The following is a 15,884-nucleotide window of genomic DNA, read 5'->3' as shown; positions in this document are numbered from 1 at the left end:
GACAAGGCCATGGTCCGTGTGATCAGATTAACTTGCCAATATCCGCTGGATCATCAAAAAAGCAAGAGAGTTCCAGAAAAACATCTATTTCTGCTTTATTGACTATGCCAAAGCCTTTGACTGTGTGGATCACAATAAACTGTGGAAAATTCTGAAAGAGATGGGAATACCAGACCATCTGACCTGTCTCTTGAGAAACCTGTATGCAGGTCAAGAAGCAACAGTTAGAACTGGACATGGAACAACAGACTGGTTCCAAATAGGAAAAGGAGTACGTCAAGGCTGTATATTGTCACCCTGCTTATTTAACTTATATGCAGAGTACATCATGAGAAATGCTGGGCTGGAAGAAACTCAAGCTGGAATCAAGATTGCCGGGAGAAATATCAATAACCTCAGATATGCAGGTGACACCACCCTTATGGCAGAAAGTGAAGAAGAACTAAAGAGCCTCTTGATGAAAGTGAAAGAGGAGAGTGAAAAAGTTGGCTTAAAGCTCAACGTTCAGAAAACTAAGATCATGGCATCTGGTCCCATCACTTCATGGGAAATAGATGGGGAAACAGTGGAAACAGTGTCAGATTTTATCTTTTTGGGCTCCAAAATCACTGCTGATGGTGATTGCAGCCATGAAATTAAAAGACGCTTACTCCTTGGAAGGAAGGTTATGGCCAACCTAGATAGCATATTTAAAAGCAGAAACATTACTTTGCCAACAAAAGTCCGTCTAGTCAAGGCTATGGTTTTTCCAGTGGTCATGTATGGATGTGAGAGTTAGACGGTGAATAAAGCTGAGCGCCGCAGAATTGATGCTTTTGAACTGTGGTGTTGGAGAAGATTCTTGAGAGTCCCTTGGACTGCGAGGAGATCCAATCAATCCATCCTAAAAGAGATCAATCCTGGGTGTTCATTGGAAGGACTGATGTTGAAGCTGAAACTCCAATACTTTGGCTAGCTCATGTGAAGAGTTGACTCATTGGGAAAGACCCTAATGCTGGGTAGGATTGGGGGCAGGAGGAGAAGGGGACGACAGAGGATGAGATGGTTGGATGGCATCACTGACTCGATGGACAAGGGTTTGGGTAGACTCCGAGAGTTGGTGATGGACAGAGAGGCCTGGCGTGCTGCAATTCATGGGGTCAGAAAGAGTCGGATACGACTGCGCGACTGAATTGAACTGAACTGAGGACTAATTTGTTTTGGGGTTACAGTCTTTGTGTAGTTTACCTGTTCAGTATGTCAGAAAACCATTCAGTGAAGAAGGAAAATGATCTATATCTGTCAAACAAAATTGAAACAAATGACAGCTCTCTAGGAACACGGAATTCTGCCAGGAACTATGTTCATTAACCTACTTCTCAATTGCATCTATGAGAAGGATTTTACCCACTACTTTGATCAAATCATATACCACAATACAACAATAAATACTAAATCTGGTTCATATTCATTTGATCAGTGTTCATAACATATATACATATATACATATACACATGTATACATATGTACATTAACACAAAAATATACACAAACACACATACATGCATATGTGTGTATATATTATATATATACCAGTTTGTATATAAAATAGCATGAAATAAATAAAACTATGGTATCAAAACATATTTAGCTTATCTTCAAGATTCAGTTAATATCAGTCCAAATCTTCTACTTTAGTACAAAGTAATTTTAGAAAATATTTTTATGTTCTTTAATAATATTTTAAAACACCATATGAAAAAAAGGTTGGGAATTTAAAAACTGAAAATGAAAATGAAATTTTAAAAGAAGTAAAATTTATAGTGAAAGTGTAATTATATCAACAGAACTCTGGAAACTTGAACAAGTGACATAAAAACATTCTTGAGGTATTTTTCCATAATGTAAAGGAGCAGGACAAAAATTTGCAGGAAGAGAAACAATGCTAAAAATTTAGAACAATCATCCAATCTATAAGTTATATGGGATTCTGTTGAAGGAACCACATGGTAAAGAAACTGCCTGCAATGCAGGAGACACAAGTTTGATCCTTGGGTTGAGAAGATCTCCTGGAGGAGTAAATGGCAACACACTCCAGTATTCTTGCCTAGAGTATTCCATGGGCAGAGGAGCCTGGTAGGCTACAGACCATGGGGTTGCAAAGAGTTGGACATGACTGAGCAGTTATCACTTTCATTTTGGAAGGAGCCATGAAAATTATTAAAGGAGTAATCAAAATACAATAAAAAGCAAGTTATAATGAAGAACATAATTAGTAGATTTGAAATGAAACTACACAAATATAACAGTGTTATTATATTACTATTATATTAAATTGATATAGAAAAAATATCCAAATGATGATGATGTTAGGTTTCTGATAATGTAGCAAAACTCTTACTGAACATGGATTTCTTTGTTACAGTGCTGAAAATCAAATGTTAAAAAAGCATTTTTTATAATTAAATGTAATCCTGGTTCTTGTAGTATGGAAATAACAAGATCTCATAAGACTGGCTCACTCAGAGAAAACCATTATAAAATCTGAACATAACACCAACAGGTACCTAAAGACAAGGTAGCAAAAACAGAAGTAGACAGAATCTTGTGGCTGTACATACTCAGAGGACAGGTATTTTACAAATTGATTTCATGTTGTCATAGCTTTTAGATTTGAGCCAAATCATTCAGCATGTATGGGAAGAAACAAGGATGTCATGGGAAAAACCATAGTCTTCCGGCCCTGGCTTATTCACATCCTCTAAGAAGTAGCAGAAACCTGGAAGGTAAAGAGACAGAGAAGGGATGTCCTAATTCTATCTCAAGATATCTCTGAACCACACACATGCAGGAAACTCAAAGCAACTTGGCTGAAAACAAAGCTTCTGAATTAAAACGAGACCAGTGGATTAAGAAACAACATTTGCCATCCTCTTAGGACAAAAACCACAGAATTCAGATTCTCCAAACTTAGCATACAAGAAAACTGCCCAATATACAAAACCTAGGAATTTGAAACATATTTTCAAGAGCAAAGAATATCAACTAAGACTGACTCAGAGATGATCAAACTGTTGAAACTAGCAGCTAAGATTTTTAAAGCGATTATTACAACTATCCTCAGTGAAGTGAAACAAAATGCACTTTCAATGAATAAAAAGGTAGGGGATCTCAGCAGAGAAATAGAAAAAACAAATTCACACACACACACAAAAATTGCCATTTTAGAACTAATCAAGGCAGTATCTACAATAACAGCCATATGTAAGTGGCATAGGCAAGAGTAGGGAAACTTGATAGATCAATAGAAAATGTTTAATGTCAATAACTCAAAGAAAAAAAGATTCTGAAGGGTGAAACTTAAACACTTTTTAGATGATATTAAATGGTTGAAAATATGTACAACTAGAGATCCATAAAGAGGGTAGAGAAAAAATAGTGTAGAAAAATATTTGGAAACAATGGCTGAAAAATTCCCAAATTTGATAAAAGATAGAAACTAGTCAATTAGAACAAGCACACAGAAGTCACACCAAGCCAGAAGTCACATTGTAGTCATATGGTTTCAGAAAGGGAACACATGTACACTCATGGTGGATTCATGTCAATGTATGGCAAAACAAATACAATATTGTAAAGTTAAAAAATAGATAAATAAACTAATTTAAAAAAATAAAATAAAAATCACCTAAAGAAACAGCACATTACATGCAAGGGAACAATGATTTATTAACAACTGACTTCTCAGAAACTATGGCGAAAGGAAGAGAGATTGAAATAACATCTTTAAAGGGTTCCCCAAAAAGGTTAATCTGATAATCAATGTTCAGCATAAATATTCTTACAGAATGAAGCTGATATGGAGACATCTTTAGTTTAAAGAAAATTTACTGCCAGGAGATATACACTGTAAGATATGTTAAAGAATTTCTTCAAATTGAAGGAAAAGAATACCTAATAGAAACCTGGATTCTGAGAAAGGAATAAAATGCACTGGGAATGGTAAATATTTGAATGAATGCAAAACAAAATTATTTTGTATTTCTTAATTTTAATATAGTTCATATAATTAAAACAAAAATTATAATTTTGTCTTATGGACATTATCACATATGTATAGGTGAAATATATAAAGCAACTATATGTATAGAGTTGAAATATTTTAATATTTTATGTAAAATAAATATTAACTGTAAATGAATTGCAGAAAAATTGAGGATGTATGTTTTAATATCTGCAGCAACTACAAAAATATAATGCAAAGGACAACAAAAGAGCCATTGGGAAAATTAAAATTGAATATCAGTATATATTCAAATAATTAAAAAATTAAAGAACAATAGAAAGAGAAAATAAAATTATAGGAGAAAATAAGAAATAAAATGATAGATTACTCAACTAGATCATTGATTATGTTAGAAATTAATGGAGTAAACCACGCGAGTGTCCCCAAAGAGAGTTGCAAAACATATGATGCAAAACTGACAAAATTAACTTAAAAATTAGACCACCCCATAGTATTATGTACCTTTTAACATCATGCCAACAATTCATAAACTGAGACATGAAAACTGAAGCAAAAAAAAAAATGACGACCAGAACATCTCTACCAAATTCATTGATATAGTTAATATTTGTAGAATACTACATCCAACTGCATCTGAATATACATTCAAGGCACATGACTATTTTACCATGATAAACTATATGTTGATATATAAAACAAGTAAAAATATATTTTAGAAAGCATATTCTCTGAATATAGCAGAATTAAATTGGAAAAACCAATTAGCAAAAGCAAAAGCTTCAAATAAGCAGGTATTAAACAACATTCTTCTGAATGATCCACAAGTTAAAGCAGAAATAGTGAAAGTAATTAAAAGTATTTTAAAGTGAACAATAATGGATATACACCATAAACAAATTTCTGGAGTGCTGCTATAGCTTCACTTTCACTTTTCACTTTCATGCATTGGAGAAGGAAATGGCAACCCACTCCAATGTTCTTGCCTGGAGAATCCCCGGGACGGGTGAGCCTGGTGGGCTGCCATCTATGGGGTCGCACAGAGTCGGACATGACTGAAGCGACTTGGCAGCAGCAGCAGCTATAGCAGTACATATAGGGAAAGTTTTATTTTGAAATGTGTATATTACAAAAATGTAAATTTAGTGATATAAGGTGCTACTTGAAGAAATTAGAATAAAAGTAAAACATTAAATAAAACATAAGTATAAATAAATTATCTAAATTTATCTAACTACATGATTAAAGTTAGTGAATTTTACATAAATACATAAATTGCATATCAATAAAGCTGGAGGAGAAAAAACCAAAAACCAAAAATACTACATGCTGTAGAAAAATGAACGTATGAAAAAGAAAATATACCCACAGAAATAGCTGCAATTTCATTACACGTAAATGCAATGTTTTAGTATTTCACTTTATGCTTGTTAGGACTTTCAATGTTTGTATATATTAAGATAAACAGTAATATGTATTTCTCTGTATAAATATGTTATATATATTATGCAGTATTCGAAGATATTTAATAGCAATGAACATAGTGAAAAAAAGTCTAAAATTATAAAAATAATTTTCCTATGATTTATTACAGTTATCTGACAAATCAGTTGAAATTAATAACTCAAAGATATGGAATAAATGGCATATGCTTCCTTTTTTGCCAACCCTAGAAAACTAGAAAAAGTATTGTCTGTAATACGGTCTTCACTATCCAATGAAATGCCTTTACTTGCTCAGCTTCATGACCACTTAAAAAAACAGATCATGCATCTCTCTTCAGCATTTATTAACAAAAAATGTAAACTTTTTATATACTTAGTGCATTGTGTCTCTAGAATTACTAATTCTAAAGAAAGGTTTTTCCAAGCAGAAGTAACTGTGCAGAGCAACATAATGAACACTGTCATTCCAAAGAAATTTGAAAAATAGTTTTCTGAAGCTTCAAATTGAATGACCTGAGTTAACTTTGTTTTCATATTGGTAAATTTATTATCTGTTGGCAGACTTTTTAGAATCTTTTTTTAAGTACCCATCAAACAGTATGGTTTACCTATGAATATAAAAAATAAAACACTACTCTTAATATATTTCCAACTATAGTAATAATTTAAGCAAAATTATTGCATGAAAAGTATCCAAATAATAAACTGAGTCTAAAAGATGGATGCTAATGTTACTAAGGGCTTCCCTCACAGCTCAGTTGGTAAAGAATCTGCCTGCAATGCAGGAGACTCCTGTTCATCTCTGGGGTCAGAAAGATCCCCTGAAGAAGGGATAGGTCCCCCCTCTAGTATTCTTGGGCTTCCCTGGTGGCTCAACTGTTAAAGAATCTGCCTGCAATGCAGGAGACCTGGGTTTGATCCCTGGGTTGGGAAGATCCCTTGGAGAAGGGAAAGGCTACCCACTCCAGTATTCTGGCCTGGAGAACTCCATGAACTGTATAGTCCTTGGGGTCACAAACAGTCAGACTCGACTGAGCAAATGTTACTGAAGTGTGAATAAGCTTTATTAAGTGTTGGAATGCATACTTTACTTGACAAGAAGGTGTCAGTAGTACTGAACATTTAAAGGGCACTTTAAAACTTTTGTTTGTTTCTAAGTACTGTTGTGGTATTTCAGGTAAAGTCTACCAGAAACCAAAATATATTTTTTTCCACTGCCAGAATTGTCCATATCAATAATTCTGCTTAATCTTCTAAGAGAGAGCATTGTCTCAGATGGCTATTGGCTGGCTCTCTGACAAATGGCCATGTCCATACAGAGCAATAAACTGCAAAATATCTGACTGTTCATTCACCAGTCAAAAATCTTCCTGACAGATAGCACCCAAACAGTATTGGAGGCCAAACAAGAATAGACATGGCTTTAATAAGCTGAGGGAGAATGCCATGATTCACATCCAAGGTCTTTCCACAGTTTGCTTCTTCCATTAACAAGGTACAGGACTTGGCGCTACTCCTCTGGAATACCAAATACACGAGAATGGGGAGCCTGCTGTGATTCTCATCCATGAAACTTAGATGAAAGCTGAACTCAGTTGACTGGATAAATTCACACAGGATGGCCAGCTGCAAAGCAGCCTAACTGGTAGAGGTCAAATGATAGGCACCTTTAAACATTCTTCCAAAGAAAGAAAAATCCCACATAATGCTGACCATTCAAGGAGAAATAGCCTCTATGTAAAAGTCTTGTCTGAAAGAGCACCTTTCCTAAATCTAGGGGTCTTCCCATAGAAAAAGCAAAAGCTTGACAAAAACAGTATGTTACAATCTGATCCTTGAGACTTCACCTAAAATTTGATGTCTGGTTAATGGAGTGGTTTAGGAATTTTAGTTTTTAGCTCTTTCAAGACAGAGCTTCCCACTGGATTGAGATTCTTTGTTGCTGTAGCTTTATACTCATCCCACACTGTATGGAAATGTTTGTGGGCTACATAGGTGGTTGAAATAGGGAATCATCATATTAATGGGTTGGAAAAAAATAACTTGTGGTAAGCTTAAAATCCTTGACATACAACTTGGTAGCCTTCTATGAGATTCAAGTTTCTCCTTCAGAACAGGTTGTGTTAATAGTAAATCTATGACATTGATCTTGGAGGATGTTGGAGAAATTAAATAAAAGACTTGGTATAACATTTTTCTCAAATAGAAGACCCTCATTGTTGTGCCAATTTCCTTCTCCCTTTACTTTTCTCAGAACAGATTCTAAGCCCCAGATAGTCAAGTTGAAATTCTTCTTTCTTTGTTTTATCATTTAGCCCCATTTTATCCTTTTATCTCATCCACTTGATTTATATAATCTTTTATATTCATTGTTTTTATATTCATTGCAATCCTATTTTAATCTTCCATTCCTATACACACACACACACACACACACACACGAATAGTACCCCCCCACCCCCAAAGAGACACACATCAATACATACCAACACATAAATCTGGCTAGGATACCTGATTTACAACAGAAGTTCATCTTGCCCATTTCCTAGGTTGAAGCCTTTCTTAATCAAAAGATTTCACATGAAGAGTCCAGCTTTGATTAGTTCCCACAGTATATGGCTTGTAATCAACTTACATTATAACCAGTTGCAAAAGACTCTATTATTTTTTACATGTCTTCTATTTTATTTCCTGTGTGATAACAATACTTCTTCCACCTTATAAACTCAAGGTGCTTTGACTAATGAATTTTTTTTTAAATATATAATCCACTTCTTGGCAGAGGTTTTAATGCTTATACCATGTACTTTTTCCATCTTCTTTAAAAATGGCTTAGAAAATGACTGCTCTGTTAGCCCAGGCCCCCAAAAGAGGGCAATGATGATAACACAGATCGGAGGCCCAACCAACTATCAATGAAATATATCACAAACAGGAAATAAGTATTTCTAGGCCAGTGAAATTTGGGATATTCTTTATTACTATAGCTTAATATACCTTCTCAGGAGTGGTATACTATTCCAGCCTGAACTAGATTGTTTAGTATTTAGATTTCAGCCTTGTTTTCTGTTCTGCAATATAATTTCTATAAGCCTTTCTAATATGATAATAATTTCATTTGACTGGATCAGTTTTATTATTCCAGTTCCATACTAAGAGACTGTAGGTCTGTCCTTGATTATAATTTCTTAGATTTCTATACTGAATTTGCCATGGGTTTTCCATCAGTAATAATCTTCCCATTTGTTGCAAAACCATTTATTCATCCTGGGCATCTTAATGATGATTGCTTTCATAACCTGTGATCTGATAATGCCACCCCTCCTTGTGCAAAAGACTTGATATCCTTAGCCTTAGTGTCTTTTTTCAGCATCATCATCTGGATGGAGTTCCCCTACTGTCTATTCAGCTGCTATTGCTAGGCAAAATTTGGTTTCTATGTCACTCCCAGTCTATAATAAAATGAGTAATTTTGACTAAACCACACTTTGATCAATAAAGAAATATCCACTCTGTGACTTACTGACTTTGCAACATTATCATTTTGAACTTTAATTCTGATTATCTTGTGATTTTTGTGAGCATTTAATAAAGCATGTTGCCATAGATATTTTGACTAATCTTGTGTGCCAAGTTCATCTATCTTGGGGGGCTGGGAAAATGCTTTGGAAAAGTAACTGTAAATTTTTTACCCCTCTGTATGTGTGCGCATGCACACATCCATTCATTGCTTAGAGATAAGCGAATTACCTTCTAAATATACTTTTCCTTGATCCTGTGGTTGATAAGAAATGAATCATTACATTTTGGATGGAAAGAATACTGCTTCCTGAATAATTTTCAGAATTTTATAATCCACTCAAAGAATAAAATGTCTGTAGAGTACCCAAATGCCATTATTTTCCAGTAATCTGCAGTAAAGCCCTCTCTTTTGACACTCAGAACTTTTTTTTAAATATTGGGAAATCATATTAATAATCCAATATAGCAATTATCTGCTGCTGCTGCTGCTAAGTCACTTCAGTCGTGTCCGACTGTGTGACCCCAGAAACGGCAGCCCACCAGGCTCCCCTGTCCCTGGGATTCTCCAGGCAAGAACACTGGAGTGGGTTGCCATTTCCTTCTCCAATGCATGAAAGTGAAAGTGAAGTTGCTCAGTCGTGTCCGACTCCTAGCGACCCCATGGACTGCAGCCTACCAGGTTCCTCCATCCATGGGATTCTCCAGGCAAGAGTATTGGAGTGGGGTGCCATCGCCTTCTCCAAGTAATTATCTACTCACCACCAATTAAACTACACCCAAAGTCATTGGCTTTATGGCATTGAGGCAGGTCTCTAGAAAGTCTGTGCCAACGTTTAGTGAATTCCTGACATTTTGGCTGTGTCCACACCTCTTAGTCCGATTCTGCCTACTCTCACACTTAATACCTATTATGGACTGAATGCTTGTGCCTCCCCAAAACTTTCATGTTGAAGCATAACTCCCAATGCAATAATATTTGGCAATAGGTCCTTCCGGAATTGAGTAGTTCATGCAGGCTCCACCCTCATAATGGGAAAGTGCCCTTTAAGAGAGACCCCAGAGAGATTTCCTGTTCCTTCCTCCACATAAGGATACAGAGAGAAGGTGGCTATCTAAGAACCGTGTGGTGAGACCTCGCCAGACCCTGAATCTGCCATGCCTTGATTCTGGACTTCTCAGTTTCCAGACCTATTAGAAATATATCTCACCCAGTTTATGGTATTTTTGTAATACTAGCCTGAACAAAGACAATGCACAATCATTGGTTTGTGCCTGGACTCTAGTTCAATCCTCTTATCAGTGAAATCACCAACACTCAGATCCCTTCCAGAGAGGAACAAGCTTTCCAAACTCATGTTCACCCACACCAACCACAAGGGCAGTTCCTCAAGGTTGAGCACACCAATCATGGCAGTCATGCTGCCCTCTGGCATGTTACTTCTGGTAGGAAACAGGGGAAATGCTTTAGTGAGGAGATGAACCCTAAGTCCAGGAAAATGTCAAGCAATTTCCTCCATAAAAAAGTCACATAACTCTGAAGCCCAGAGATCAACAAGGTGTACATTATTATACAGAAAGTAACTAGGAGAAAACTGATTGAGTCATAAGGCCTAAGTACTTATAAAGAAATTGTGTTTGTTTTTGTACGTAGGAAAGAATAAAGCAAATGAATAGATGTTTGTAGCCTTCTATCTCAAGCAATAAACTAACTGAAGGAGATTAAGAGAGAGAGAGAATGGTAACAGATTTCAGGAGATAAATAATGACACATAATTTTTAGGGTGAACATTGATAAATGTTGAGGATTATTAAGGAGAATAATAATCTCCCTGTTAGTAATGGAGAGTGGTAGCCTGGTTGGAACAGAATAAGCATTCTAGATCCCAAGCCACAATTTCCATTTCCATTCCTCACCCACTGCAATCCCAGGATCACTATTTCTTCTTCTTTTTTTTTTTTTTAATTAGTTTATTTTCTATTTTTTAACTTTACAATATTGTATTTGTTTTGCCATACATTGACATGAATCCACCATGGGTGTACATGTTTTCCCCTTCCAGAACCCCCTTTCCACCTCCCTCCCCATCCCATCCCTCCTCCCCATCCCATCCCTCTGGGTCATCCCAGTGCACCAGCCCTGAGCACCCTGTATCATGCATTGAACCTGGACTGGTGATTTGTTTCACATATGATAATTTACATGTGTCCATGCGATTTTCCCATATCATCCCACCCTCGCCCTCTCCCATAAAGTCCATAATACTGTTCTGTTTATCTGTGTCTCTTTTGACATCTCACATACAGGGTTATCTTTACCGATTGACTAAATACCATATATATGTGTTAGCATACTGTATTGGTGTTTTTCTTTCTGACTTACTTCACTCTGTATAATAGGCTCTAGTTTCATCCACAGGATCACTATTTCTTAATAAATTTCACCATTGCAGAAGTGTTATTGTGGGATGATGACTGACAGAAAGATGTCAAGAGAAGCAGAGATTATGGAGTTTGATGGCAGACACTTTGATTTTACACATGCAGCATGCTTCCCATTTCTCTCCCAAATCACTATAGTGATTTATTATTGTCCCTTATAGAAGCACCTTTAAGAAATGAAGGTTTGACTAAGCCTGAGAAACACCCTGTGTGTTATCCTCTTGAAGATGTTAGACTGTCCTAAAACTTAATTGTTACTGGAGACTCTGACAACAAGCCCAGTCTATTTCTAAAGGTTTTACTATGAAGCTTGGTGACTGAGGGGTCATCCTGGGCATGCCTGGGCTTGGCTATTAGACAATATCTAGGCTCCAGGTGTCCCCAAAAGTGCATTCAGTCAGTCCATTGCCTTGGTCTTCTTCAGTCTGAAAGGTAATGATACTGAGATTGGTCTAGAGACAATGAGTTAACATTTATTTCCTTATATTTTTGTCCTAGACAAATGCCATGTCTTGATTTAATGTTATTTATAATTCCAAAATGAGTTAAATGTCATGACTGAAAAAAAGATGATTTTAGAATAAAATTTATGTCAGTAGACACAAGCAGGCCATGTCTAAGGTTGGGGCAACCTTTCAAGAAATGCACGAGATCTAGTTTAGAAATCTCCTTCCTTGAGTGAGTGTGTGTGTGTGTATGTGTATGTGCGTGAGTATGTATGAGAAAGAATGAGAGAGAGAAAAGACTCTTCCAAGATTTACGGAACTTCTGTACTCATAGAAGTATCCATACTTTCAATTATTTCCCATGTGGAGAGCACAGACTCTTTGTTAGGCCAGAAAAGGTTTATTCTAATGTCTTCCTATATTTCCCAAGCAACCCCCTACCCACCCCCTATATGTATACTTGTCTAGGCCTAAGAGAGCTACTATATATTTTCAGAGTAAGTCAGATCACTGAAGCAGAAAAATCAGTAATAAAATTAATTTTTTGCGTTGCTACTAGGGTAGTAAAACTTAAAAAGCACAAGTAATTTAAAAGATGAATAAGTTATTTCTTGTTTCAGCTCCCACATGTAAAAAGCACAGAAGTTGTTACTCCTATCCTTGCAACAAGAAATAGCAAGACAAAGTGAAAATCAATTAAAAAAAAAATAAAACCTGACAGAAAAAAGAGAAAATTCAATTATTATTTAAGAACTGTTAGAGAAAAGACATCACAGGACAAACTATTACCCCAAAATACAAAGAGTTAAGTACATTCAGAAAGTTATAGCACCCAAGATTCCCCCACCTGATTCCATAAGCAAATAGGACCAACTATTATTGGTATTTTTGATAAATGGTAGAGGCTGAGTGAGGACTAGCGTAAGAGTGAGAAGATGCCGGGCACCACTGTCATGTGAGGATTCTCATACTTTCAGGCACTTTACTTCAGGATTCTCACTAGGTTCTCACAGGTAGGATCTAAGAAAACTTCCCACATGAACCTGAAATGGGATGAGAAGGATAGCTGTTGTAAACTCCCACACAGACCATCCTTTCTATCAGAGGCTTAGTCTCCAGAGGGGTGCTAGAGGGAACTTTAATTAATTTGAACCAGAGGGCAACTCTGAAATCCTTTTTTTTTCCAGTTGGAGGAAGGGAACTCTGTTTCACTTTAGATACCTCCACCCTTTCCGACTCACCTCAGGAAAAATAATTAAATAAAAGTCATAGTCAACAGAAAGCAGGATTCAAAAATTAGACTGAGAATGTTGTATCCAGAGAAAGGGGACAGGGAAGAAAAGGAGTTGCCAAGGTGTGCTTTAAGAGGTGAATGGATAATCAAAGTGTAATACATCCACCCATACTGTGAAAACTATTCAGTGATAAAAAAAAGAAGCCATCAAGTTACTCAAAGACATAGATGACTCTTAAATACACATAGATAAACATAAGAAGAAAGAATGAGAAGACTGTACACCCTATAATTCCATAATGTGACATTTTGGGGAAGGTAAAACTAGAGATATAAAACAGATCAGTGATTTCTACAAGTTTAGGGAGTGGGGAGGGTAGAATAGGTAAAAACAAGGAACTTTTTAGAAGCAGAAACTAACCATGAAACTAGACATACAACTCTTCTCTGTGGTATTGCAGTGGTGAATATATGACACAATCTATTTTTCAAAATTCATACATCTTTACAGCATAAAAAGTGAGACCTAATGCATGTAAAAAAAAAAGAGACAAAAGAGAATTTAAAACAAAAACTGTCACAAGAGATAAAAGACATTATATAATTCCATAAGTGTCAATTTACTGGGAAAGTATGTCTATGAAATACACATGTGTGTGTGTATATATATACACATATATTTTATATATATTTTTTATATATGTATATAAAATATCAGAGAACTCAAATATATAAAGCAAACATTAAAAATAACTAAAGAGAGAAATAGCAAAACAATAATAGTAGGGAACTCCAGTGCCTCACTTTCAGTTATGGGTAGTACAACCATATTGAAGATCAGTAAGCAAATAGAACACTTGAAAAACACAATAGACCAGTATGAACTAACAGACATGTAAAGAACACTTCACCCAACAAGAGCAGAGCTCACATTCTTCTTCAGTGAACATGGAATAGCTTCTAAGACAGATCACATGTTGGGCCACAAAATAAGTCTTTACAAACTTCAGAAGACTGAAATCAAGCAAATTATTTTTTCTAACTACAATGGAATGAAACTAGAAATTAACAGCAGAAGGAAAACTAACAAATGCATGGTAATTAAATAATTCACTCTTAAATAATCAATGAGCCATAGAAGAACTTACAAGGGAATTTAGAAAATTATCTCAAGACAAATGAAAACAAAAACACAACATTAAAAAAAAAAAAAAACTTCTGGGATACAGCAAAAGCAGTACAAAGAATCTATAGTAGAAAATGCTTACATTAAAAAGAAAAACAGTGCTTGCTTCAGCAGCACATATACTAAAATTGGAATGATACAGAGATTAGCATGGCCCCTGCACAAGGATGACACGCAAATTGCCGAAGTGTTCCATATTTTTTAAGAAAAAAGAAGCAATTATTTGTATGAATGTGGGAGGAGAACTCCTCCTAACCAATCATCTAAATGAAATCATATCTTACAGCCAAGAGAAGAGATGGTGTTAGGTGGAAAATACAAATCTGGGGAAAAAATTCTTCCTCTGGCCAATGAGAGATTTGCTGTTCCAGAAATATTCTTTAATCCTTCTGATACAGGCATTCATGAAATGGGGATTCCAGAACCTATTGTCTATTCAATTCAGAATTTACCTGAAGAAATGCAGCCACATTTTTTTAAGAACATCATTTTCACAGGAGGAAATTCCCTTTTCCCTGGATTTAGAGATCGAGTTTACTCAGAAGTTTGATGTCTCACTCTGATAGATAATGATGTTTTTCTTGTGCTGCCTGAAAACCCTATTACTTATGCCTGGGAAGGTAGAAAATTGATATCAGAAAATGACAATTTTGAAGATATGGTGGTAACAAGAGAAGATGATGAAGAAAATGGACATAGCATCTGTGAAGAGAAATTTGATATTTAAGAAACATTTCTGGAAGTTCTGACTATGCCAAAGGTTTAATTTTCAGTGTCTTTTTAAAAGAAGTTACGGACCTGTGTTACCTTTCATCCTAAGATAACATCTTGAACTTATGTAATTACTTTGATCTATGGCTAATTTTCAAAAGTTTCTTAGCTAGGCCACTAAGTAAACTGTAACTCACCCCATATTTTCATTTAGGAGTAGACTTACTATAACAATGCTTATGCTGCTTCTGAGAGTAAGTTATCTTTCATTAAAAGATGAAAGTGTGAGTGTAATTTAAGTTTAATTCTTTATAGCAAAAGCACAAAATTAACTGTCTCACTGGTCAGGTTTCCTTGAAAGGTAGTTTTGTGTCTGACAAAGAAAAACCCAGGTAACTTCACTGGAGAATTCTACTATTTAGAGAAGAATTAATACCAGTCTTCCTCACAGTCTTCCAAAGTATCAAAACAGGAAAGAACACTTTCAAACTCATCCTGAAACTATTAATAGCAGGGTATGTTTAGATCACAACATTTACTAGTTACTAGTTATACTATTTTGCTAGGAGTACACTTCTTTGAGATTAAGAAATTGCTTGGAAAATTTCTAAATTTATATGGGTGTGACTTAGATGTTCTGATAATGGATTCAGATATTTGAAAATAGGATACATGTGTAATTTAGGGTTGTGCATGTGTGTGTGCTCGGTCACTCAGTCGTGTCCCACTTTTGCAGCCCTAAAGAATGTAACAAGTCAGGTTCCTCTGCCCATGACATTCTCCAGGCAAGAATACTGGACTAGGTGCCATTTCCTCCTCCAGGGGATCTTCCTGACCCAGGGATCGAGCCTACATATTTTGCATCTCCAGCATTGGTAGCCAGATTCTTTACCATTGC

General features: G+C 35.7%; 1 long non-coding RNA gene and 1 other non-coding gene across 2 annotated transcripts in view; one reads left to right on the top strand and one right to left on the bottom strand.

Moving 5' to 3' along the window:
- Nucleotides 1–15,884, bottom strand: part of LOC145535150 (uncharacterized) — a 472,362-nt gene that overhangs the window by 415,160 nt on the left and 41,318 nt on the right. The gene's annotated exons all lie outside the window — the stretch shown is intronic.
- On the top strand, nucleotides 14,374–14,477 carry LOC145539966 (U6 spliceosomal RNA). Its single transcript, XR_014078103.1, has one exon. It is a non-coding gene; the product is annotated as a U6 spliceosomal RNA (small nuclear RNA).

This window comes from Giraffa tippelskirchi, chromosome 2, assembly GCF_054371585.1.
Source record: "Giraffa tippelskirchi isolate mGirTip1 chromosome 2, T2T-mGirTip1v1.2.pri, whole genome shotgun sequence".
Lineage (NCBI taxonomy): Eukaryota > Metazoa > Chordata > Mammalia > Artiodactyla > Giraffidae > Giraffa > Giraffa tippelskirchi.
The sequence above is the reverse complement of the archived record's forward strand: the minus strand, read 5'-3'. Positions and strand labels throughout refer to the sequence as shown.